The following is a 10,965-nucleotide window of genomic DNA, read 5'->3' on the forward strand; positions in this document are numbered from 1 at the left end:
CTAGAAACAGATGGCATTCAGTTCATGAACTCAGTATGACATTATTAATATTCAGGTCAATTTATCAATTTCCACATTAAGTGCCAGTGTAAGGTGGCTTTGATCCTGCACTGCTTAAAATACTGGTCAGTCTTTTCTTGCAGTACCACAGAAGACATTTCCAAGTTAGACGTTTTCAAATTGTAAAGTATTAAACTTTTAGAATTGCTTGATATTCCTATCTGAATTCTTATAGCTCCTATCATGCACATGATAATTCAGAACATTGCAGAACTGTTAAGTGACTTACAAGAACGTTAAGTTCTAAGTTTCAACAGAACAAGCTATCTAAAAATGTTCTTTATATAGAAATGTATGTGAAAACCATGGATCAATTTCTGAACACAGAAGCAAGCATAACATTCAGTTTAGACTATCTGGGTAACCAAGTGAAGCAGCTATCAAAAACTTCTGATAAACAACCTAAAACTTAGTTTTGCAATCCCACTCCTAAGGCAGAGAGTCTTGGAAAAGGCACCGTTAAGGATGGTATACTATTGCATATCACTAGATGAGTCTCAAGCATGTGTCTTTTCCTATGGCCAGACATGCAACACAAAAGCTAAAGGCATTCCAGTGGTGGTCACAGACCAAACCTGGTTTATTTTAAAGATCAGTCTCCCCAGAGACAAACTACTACAGAATTCTGCTGATGGTGAAATCTGGTATCTTTATCAGCATTTAATTGATTTAATTCTACATGTTGCAACGCTAAACACTACCAAGTGTGAGCTGTATTCCTTTCTGTACACATGAACTTTTAAATTCCAGTGAGAAGTATGTGACCTAATACCTTTTCAATTTGCATGGTGTAATATAGGATTTCCTGTGGCCTACAAGACCTTCACTACTGCTGACTTATGAAAACATTTTATCTCCAGCTCATCACTTGCATGCTTTCAATTCAGCTGTGGTACTTCTAATGGCATCAGTTCTCCACAGAGTCAGAAGCCAATTTTAGAGCTTTTTTCCTTAAGGGGTTTATTTCTTTTACCTTAATACACACACAACCTGAGTCCTGCTTAAAGTCTGGAAAAGTTAGTGTTGCTAAAACCCATTCCTGTTGTTCACAGATTGTGGTCAACATGAAAGATCTTAGTCTACTGAGAAACAGAAATCATGTTCCTGAAAACTTCTCCTTCAAGCTACTGACAATCCAGCTATCCTGACTGGGTTAGTTATAAGCATTTCAGTGTTTTATCATATTGTATTTCACTATTGATATTTAAAAAAGAAAAAAATAAATCCTAGTATTTGGTTACAAGATAGTTTCTGCTCTCCTCCCAGAATTATTTTCCCCCATATTTGTAAAAACCTACCTCCTAAAATTGTAGTAAAATCTATTAGAAAGAATATAAAACTTTGCTCCTCAAGCAATGGATAGTTTTCTTCAAAATTTCCAAACTACACTGCAGATCACTAGAACTGATTTGCTTTTGCTATGCTCTTCAAAATACTCCAGCCTGAAGAAACTCACTGAAGATACTATGCATGTTATACACATGGTCTCAGTTCTAACTCATACATCTTACAGAGAAGAATGCTTTTTAGATTATTTCATTCCTCTATCCATTTTGACTGCTAGAGCTATAAAAAAGCTCATCCTCTGCAAGACAGAAAACACAGATATAGGTTAACCTTAATTTAATTTTAAGAAAAAGATGCTCTTCTACTAGAAAACGTCAACGTGTGCCAAACCAAGTTACCTAAAAAGACCAACTTTCCCAATAAGATCCAATGCAAAACTTTAAAGAGACAAGACAGTAAGGAAGTTTCTCAAATTAAAAATCAGGACCTTCTAAGGTTTTCTAATGATTCCAAAATCTAACGTTTTATATCTCACTCTTTGGTTCTTGGGCAAAGAGGAGTTGAGAAATTCTAGCATTTTGGTGAGCAGCTGCACTATAAAATCTTTCATTTAAGTATAATTGTTAACTGTAAGCCCATCAGTAAAACTAAGAACTACATGCCCAAAGTTAGTGATTGACATGGAGCCAGTTGCATGGGAGTACACATACAGGATTTCCTAAAACATTTTGTGGATCAGCTACTGGCCTCTTGAAGAACACCATCAATCTACAAATTATAACCTCCCTAGCTGTGAACACAGGACATACCAGTTGGCAATGTCTGCAATTAGATTCCTTAACAAAGCACAGAGGCATTCAAGTTGTCCAATATGTATTGATTAAAAGTATTTTCCCCTCACAGCAGTAGCAGAAAGGTAAAAAGTTGAGAACACGACTTAAGATTCAAATTATTATCAAAACAAGATGTAAGAAATAGGACTGAGACATAGCTTGGCTTAAGATTTAGAATTTAACTCCTTGAAGTCCAAAAGACAGCAACAGCTCCTGCTTAGCTGTTGTTACACCACACCTGAGACAAGTTATTCCCAGAAAGAATGCTGCATCTGGAAAAACCACTTGGTTAACCTCACCCTTTTTAATATTTCTTAAACAAATGCACCTATATTGTTTTAATTGTTCTAAAAACAGCCCTTTATGTTACACTATACACTAAAACAAAATGAGTACTGACACAAACCAAATAAATAATTCAGACTAGCAACTTATTGTTCTTTATCAGTTTTTTCATTTTTCATTATTCTTCTTATCATAGTCTTCATTAAACATGGAAAAACAATCAACTGAGCATTTTATGCATCTCAAGTTACAGTGGGTATCTTCCTACTGGGGTACTCCAATATGTTTACAGATCACACTGAATTTCATGGTGAAAGTTACATGTAGCCATCTTTTCTTCCTTGCAATACTAACCAATTTAATAACTTTTTAGAGAGTGAACTTGCTTAACAGAAAGCAGTTGCTGATATTTAGCCTAATGCATCTGCTCTTTAAATTCTGAATGACAACACTGGACTGTACAGAGAGAGAGTCCAGAGTGCAGTGTTTTCTTTTTAGGTTAAGTTCTCCTGGTTTATTATATACCTTACTTCCAGTACATATGAATGACCTGGAGTATCAAAGCCATCATGCCTGATCAGCACCAGACAAAAAAAACACACAACCTCGAGTGTGAAGGAAAGATGCTTTAACAAATTGTACTCATATAGACCAGTGCTGCGTCACTGACTTCACGATGTGAACTATATCAATGTAAACCAAATTTCATATTCATTTTCAAATCAGTGACAACTTCAAAAATGTAAATGCATAAAAAGTCAGAGAATTCAAGTTGCAATAAGGTGTACTGAGCTATCAGTCATGACCATACTGGACCAGTCACTGAAGTATTGCAAAGAACTCTTAAATTTGGATACTGCTAAACACAAATTTTGACCTTACAGAAACCAGTTGTTAAGAGTGTGTAATTTAAAGTGTTCTTTCTTAAAATACAAGAGTTCTGAGAATCAGAATGAAGTTTTATTTGCATGTTACGCTACAAAGGTGGAATTAATTTAGGTTAAGTGTGTAAAAACTTTAGAATTCAGCAGTGTTGTACCAAAATAGCTCTTCCACACAATAACCAGTTTAATTCAGTATCTGATTTCACTTACTTTGATCTCCACGGGTAACAATGACAGATGATTAAGGGTGAGTGTCTACCAGGCTTGCTTTGAGTAGGGCCTTCACATCCATCTACTCAAACATCTTCCATGGCATGACCTCACCAGTCAAGGGTGGGTTTTGTGACTGATACAGCATGCCTGCAGAAGTCTGTCACATTAACACATTTCCTGTCTGTATAGTTTTTTTTTATTTTGAGGTCTGAAATAAATCCCACTGGGGAAAGTTTTGCTGGAATTAACTACTTCCATACTAAAAGCCTTTGCAGGAAACAGCACAGCTATACCAACAGGACTACCTTGGTACAGCCTTTAAATGACAGATCAGCTCTACTCTGCACTGTCTGATGGGCTTCAATGGGAGTACTAGCAAAGAGGAGGACTATACCACACATAGCTGGCTTTTAAGGTTCTTCACAGAAGTTTGATGTCTGGGACTTCCATGTTTACTGCACTCTGTTTAATGTTGACAGAAACATTGTTTATAACACCCACATATAGGCAGGCAGATTTCTCAGACTGCTGGAGACAAGGATCGGAGTTAAAGATCAAGTCTAACAGTGGCACAGAAGAGCATTAAGTTAGCATTTCAGAGAGTAAAATGAAACAGGTACCAAGGCCTGAATATATATATGGCTGATCCCTGCTACATATCTGCTAAGCACAGGTGCCAAGCTCCTTTGCAAAATCACATTTTCCATAATTTGCAGAAATACTTGTTTGATCATACAGTGTATTTACATGCCATTTTTTAAAGAAATCTTGTGGGCCACTGCACCAGATATTCCCACACTCTTGCATCAAATGATGTAGTAAACTTACTGTTATAGAGAAAAATACAATACATTAAATGAACTGTACTGGTAGGAATGCAATGTATATTGTAATTGTCTGAACTAAGGAGCCAATATCACAAAATAAGCATCATCAATTCCCCTAAAATAATGATTGCAGAGTTACTATGCAACCAACTCTCTTTACATCTCTTGTTTGTGCCACCTTCCTTGCTCCTCTCCATATTAGCATTATAAACTGATTACAGCACAGCTTATTTTGAATTCTCTATAGTAACTGTCTTTTTCATTATATCTCCTCTCTTTACATTGTCTAACCTCTCCAACACACCCTTCTCCATTCTTCCCCTCTATGCACAACCTGGACATTTCAGTGTTACCAGTCTGCTGCCCCAAAGGTGCTGGGAATTTTGATAGACAGAAAACTAATCCTAAACAAAGCATTAGTAGTAAAGACTAAGCCACCCTCTAGGCAAAGGCAATCAATTCTCTCATCCAGTCACTCTAATGCATTGTTACTTCGCTTATACCACATTTCTTTTCAACTTGCTCCCACTGCTATATCCAGTACTGTTTTTTCTGCAGGAATTTCAGAGATTTATTTTGCTCCGGTATAGAGGTCCTAACACTCAGCAGTATAAGGCTAGCCTGTTGGTTGTGGGTTGCATATCTACCAAAGAAATTCAACAAGCAGCTGTGCCCACTAACAAATCCTTGGTTGGTAGGTGCTCACTCTGACTCTCAATAGTTAAGAAAACATGACAAGAAGCAAAACAGGATTTAATAACTCCCTGGTCTGTCTGTAAGACACATTTGCTACAGTTAAAGTGACTCTAAATTCTTTACATCCACAAGGACTAGAAATAATTTCAGATTCTGCAGACCGTTAAGACTTACCATTAACATTTTAGAACTACCCTGAGAGCTGATTTTAAGTACTACAACAGACTAATAACATATAACCATTTCTTCCCTACTTAGTAATTTATAAAGTATAGAACATTTTACAGAGTGTTCAGTGGATGTACAGTAATTATACCAACTGTTCTATTTTCTTGGTTCCTCACACCAATTCTTCATAAGGTAGGAAGGAGACAGTTGTCCCACAATTGTGTGTGTGATGTGGGCAGGCTATAATATGTTCACAAGAATGCTGTCACTAGCCTACCAAACTACCTTGTTCACTTAAAATAGATTTCAATTTAGATGCAAAGTAATTTCAATAGCTTGGAGCCATTAGAAGTTTACTGGAAGCTGATTGCAAGCACTCTCACAGGGGGGTGGGGAGTTCCCTGTCCAGAACACAACAGGCATGTGATCAGTGACTTATTCCCAGGACCACTATATCCTACAGCACTTGCTGAGTTGGCAAAATGAGCAAATCGCAAAGTTCCAAGATTTTTCTCATACAATTATTTCTTCTTCAATTGTGAAACTGCAAAGAAAATAATGCTGTTGGCAATTATCTGAAATGCAGTTGCCTAAACAACTTTTTATGTAACCAGACACTGTACCTACATTACTCTTTAATACTGGATACTGCCATACATCAGTTTCTAAGATGGCAACATCCTTTGCCTCAGCAATTATTTCCTCCAAGTTAGATGCACTTGAAATTTAACAGGAGTAAAAGCTCATCTCAGAACACTCCTGTTTCAGGGTAATCCCTGCATATACTTTTTCTAAGGTATGTCAGTGCATTACTTGACTGAGGTTAAGAACACAACTGTTCTTATGGAAGTCAGTCTGAATACAGAAGGCACATGGACCACTGCCACGGACCACAGATCTCCAACAACAGTTATTTAACAGTCTTTCGTTCCTCCTTGGTTGCTTTTAGCCAGCACTGCCTTATCCTCACAGCCACATCTCTCCCTGTCCCCATACCTAACTTCCTCCTCCGCCCCCAAAGAGCCTACTATTTTCTATGGATTATTTATGTAAAGAGTACATGCCCACAGGTGTCACAGATAACAAATGCACAGCTAGGAGACATTCTAGCTTTCTTTCACACTTAAAGAGCCTCTCTAAAGTAAAAAAAAAAAAATTACTTTATTTCAACATTGTCAAAGGGCATGCAACTTAAAATACTGACTTCACCTTAAAACGGTTAAATTTTTTCCCTTCCTCAAATTCAGAAGAACACAACAGAACAAAGACTGAGATCAAGGAATTTGCAATAGTAAAGTATTACAATGACTATTTAGTATCACAGCTTATTTAACCCCACAGTTGACCTCTCATGCAGTGGACTGAAGGCTTTTTTTCCTTTTTGTGCAACAGTACATCACATACTCCCATTTTTACAGAAAAGAAAAAATGGTAAACATCACTAGCACTGGCAATCCCTATAACTTCTACCATTCAGAGGCTTCTGCAAAAAATGTTTGACAAGCTGTTTTGCAAGCACAGACTAAAGAGTTTAAACCTACATCACAGATTTATGCATCATATAGTTGTTTTTCATTCTATTAAGAATGCTCAACAATTTTCCAGGACTTAAATGTTGAGGTATGTACTATTAAATGAATGTCAGCTGCAAAGAAGAAAGAGGATTTTTAATTAAGAATCTAGTTATAATCGCTATTAATTATACTGATAACTAATAGAATACCAATATCTTCTTCCAGTCTATACAGTCCCTCTCCCAGGGACTCTCCTCTTTTTGGTTTAACTTTCATTGGCAAAGACAAAGAACAACTGATAGTCTTTTTGTGCAGACCTCTCCATAACCTATCTCCAGCCACTGAAATACCAGCAGAGGTATGTATTGCTTCCACTTCTGGAAGTGTAAGAGTTGGCACTGCAGAATGCAAAGTCTCTTTCCAAGGAGAATTGGAAAAGCAAGCTTGAAACAAAACATTAGGATCATTTTGAGTCTGAGAATAAACATTTTGGCAGTCTTTCTACCAGGACAGTTCAGCGATGCTACAAAGCAGACACACACATCATACATAAAATTGTCTCTCCAGGTGACTCTTGGGATACATATGGCCCACTTAACATCTTCCTTTTGAAAGAGACTCAATTAAGGGGAAGGAGCTGAAGCTGTTAGCTTCCATTTAAAAGAAACGCAAAAGTAAACACCAAATGATTTACCTAATCAAATACGTGAGCATTGAAAGGCTCTTATTTAGGGAACTAATAGGCATACTTTGTACTTCTTCCCTTTGTTGCAGGCAAGCTATAGTTAGCAGCAACGCCTTTTAACGTGTACCACTACAGAAAAGAACAGCACACGAAAGCGAGCAGCAATTAAACGTTACAGAAACGCTGCTCTTACTCATCCTCGAACTGCAACGCAACATAAGCTCCGGCACACGGCCACTGTCACAGCCACCGCGGCGGCCGCTCCGTCCTGCCTGCCCCGGGCAGGCTCGGCCGGGGGACGAGAGAGCCCCGGCTCCTTCCTTCCCCCGGCGGCCCCGAGGCGCGGCCCCTTTGTTCGGGGTGAAGACGCTGCCGCGGCCGCGCTCCGCCCTCCGCAGGTGCGGGCGTTGGCCGCGGTCACCCCGCGCCCTGAGGACGCGGCCGCGGCGGGGACGCCGCACCTGCCTCACACCGCCGCTCCCGCGGCAACAGGGGGCGGCCGGACCCCGCCGCACCTCCACCGCGGGGACTCCACCGCCCCGACGCCCCCTCCCCGCTCCCCTCAGCGACCGGGCGAGCAGCGGCAGGCCCGGGGCGGGAGGCCCCGAAGGTGGACGCCCGTAACCTTCAGGGAGCGGCCGGGTACCGGCCGCCGGGCCCCCGCGGGAGGCTCCGGACCCCGCCCGCGGCCGCCTCTCCCCACACCTCGGGGTGGGGCCGGCAGGCACAAACCGCCGGCTAGGGGCGGCAGCCGCGCCCCAACGCCGACCCCCGAGCGAGAGCGGCGGGCGCGGCGCTGCCCCGGGAGCGCCGGGCCGCAGGGAGCCCCCTCTTACATGCCCACCCACCTTCCCTCCTTCCCTCCCTCCCTCCCTCCAGCCAGCTCCCCCCGCACCGGAGCGCTCCCCTGGCGGCGGGCGGGAAAGGGTCCCGCGCTCTCCCCCTCCCCAGCCCCAGTGACGAGACGCCAGGCGGCTCATCCATCGCGGCGCGGCCCGTCCACCCCCCGTGCTGCCCCCGACTCACCTGCGGCGACCGGGCGAGCTCCGCTGCCCGCCGGAGGAGCGAGTGGGAAGGGCGGGGCGGGCGAGGGGAGCCCTGGTGCCGCCTGGCACCTCCCCCGCGCACAGAGCCGGCGGGGCGGGCTGTGCCGCGCCGGCGGCCGCAGAGGCAGGAGCGTCACCGGGCGCGGCCCCGGCCCCGCCCCCCCTCACCGCGCGGCGGACTCAGGCGCCGGGACACGCACGCGCAGTGCCTGCACGGCCGCGCGCGGCGGAGGCTGGGCGGGGGAACAGGAGCGGGCGCGCGCGGCAGGGCAGGGGCCAGGTCGCCGGTGCTCGCGGGTGGAACCCGCTTCCGGAAGGGGGCGGGGCAGTCTGGAGGCAGCTGCTTCCGGCAGAGCGCGCGCACGGCGCGCCGGGTCGGGTGGTGGCGCGGGACCACGCCCAGGAGGGGCGGCGGTTGGGGGGTGCCGTTGGGCTGTGGCGGCGGTGGGTGAGGGCAGGGGATGGCACGCTGCCTGCAGGCCAACCGCCGAGAGCAGCTCGGGGCCTGTGCCGGGCAGGAGCTGCTCCCCGAAGCGGGGGACGGGCCGCCCTGCCTAGGTCAGCCCGGTTTGGGGGCCGTGTCTGGTTCATCCCAGTGGCGCGTTAACTCGGGAGCCTAATGATGGCAGAGTGCGTGCTTCTCTGCTTGTGTTTCAGCCGAATTTTTTATCGAGACAGACAAACATCATAGCTTCATGTCTGCTCCTTCCCCCAGCTAATCCCCAATCTGGCGAATAGATGAGGCGTGTTGTGCCTGTTCCTGACATCTGTCGCTAGATTTATAAACACAATTATTTTTAGTGGTGAAAGCTGAACATGAGCTTTCCTCAAGGGACAAGCTGAGGAAACATTTAATATACTGAGTTTAAGAAGAATTATCACTGGCAGAAGGGATGATGAAGCACTGCGATATTTAGGGTTTGGGGGTTTTTTTTATAGTCACGGACTAATCCATGCATGAAGGGTTTTATAGATGCCAAGCAAAATGGGGAGACAGGAGAGTTTCCATGTTAATAATTCAAATAATAAGTGATGCCTTAATAACTGTATCTTTCACTGTTAAGTCATTTACTTAAACGGGAGCTTTGTGTAAACACAGCATGATTTAAACTCATAATTTAAGAGATGTAACTTAAGCATAATATAGAAATTGACTGCTCAGTATGTGTTTTTGTTTTATCAGGCTGCAACCATTCAGGGATGACACATTGTTTTCATCCATCTCCTCCTCCTCACAATTACTTGGCTGAGGGTAGTTTCTGAGTTTGGGATTTCCAGTTTTTATCACCTCAGCTGGAAATCTTTGACCTCAATGTTCATATCATGCAGGCATTGTGCTCTATTTGCAAAGCAGGTGCACTTTAAAATCTTCTCTGTTGTTCTCTGCACTCCATTTTCTGCAGTTTCTGACATCTTGGACATTAAGCCGGTGTTTAGTCCATCTCCTTCTAGGATTTAGTTTCATTGGCCTCGCATTTCTGCTTGAGCTAATTTTTGCATATTCCTCAGAGTCTGAGAAACTGATAGCAATAAAGGAGCAATCCAGGTGCAGTTTGTTCTGATTAAAATGCCAAAACCCGTTCATTTACACAAAGAAATGTTGGATTCTGTTAAATGGCGGGAGGGGAGGGAAGCTGATAATATTGAGTCAACAGAACAGCCAAAATAGGACCCAAAACATTTTGAGTATTTTGTGACAGGAAAATTTGCATGTTAGCTATGATTAACCTTTTCATGAGACCATGAAAATGTTGGAAGAGTCTTAACATGACCCTCTGCACATATTGTTTCATGGGTCTTCAAGAAATCCTGGCCCAACTTGTGCAGCCCTTTGAGTATCTATATACTGTATTACTTCTTAATACATATTTCATAACCCTTCCTTTGGAACAGTTAAGGTGTCATTAATACTGTGGTCTGCAGCCATTCAGTACTTCCTAGTGCACAGAGAAGCCAAGAATAGGATGTTAATTTTGCCTCCACTGATTATTCCCTGTCTTCAACACCTGTATTCAATCATGCCCTCAAATCACACGGTTTTAAAGATCTTTAGTTGCAGAAAAGGCATCACTGGTGGTTGTCAAAATGAACATGCAGTCACTCCTATTCTCCCTCTCTTGTTTCCTTCATCTTTTCTTGACCGGTAATCGTACCCCTTCACGTTGTGTGGAGGGGAAGCTCCATCGCTGAAGTTAACCAAGTCTTTGTATTGATTTTAATAGCAGTTTGGATCATGTCTAATAAGTATCAAAGACATTCTTTTGGTCATTAGTGTTTTGGTTCAGATCAGGAGTGCACCTCTGAGACTAAGCTCTTGATTGTCATGATTTACTCTGATTTGCGTTGTAGAGTGGTCTCGGAACAGGCAAACTGGATTTGCGTAGGATGGGACGTGACAGGAGTGTACCTCAGGCGCTTCTACTGCTAATGGGCATCCTGTCCTGCACCAGACTAGAGCTAGTCCAAA

At 43.2% G+C, this 10,965-nt stretch overlaps 1 protein-coding gene across 1 annotated transcript in view; it reads right to left on the reverse strand.

Annotated features, from left to right (window-relative positions):
* The window catches only part of RALA (RAS like proto-oncogene A), a 31,524-nt gene extending 22,715 nt beyond the window's left edge, over positions 1–8,809 (reverse strand). The window contains exon 1 of the mRNA XM_054815792.1: positions 8,479–8,809. The gene's annotated coding sequence lies outside the window, so the exon portion shown is untranslated. The remainder of the gene's footprint in view (positions 1–8,478) is intronic.
* Between the last annotated feature and the right edge of the window lie 2,156 nt (positions 8,810–10,965).

The sequence above is a fragment of the Grus americana genome, chromosome 2 (assembly GCF_028858705.1).
Source record: "Grus americana isolate bGruAme1 chromosome 2, bGruAme1.mat, whole genome shotgun sequence".
Lineage (NCBI taxonomy): Eukaryota > Metazoa > Chordata > Aves > Gruiformes > Gruidae > Grus > Grus americana.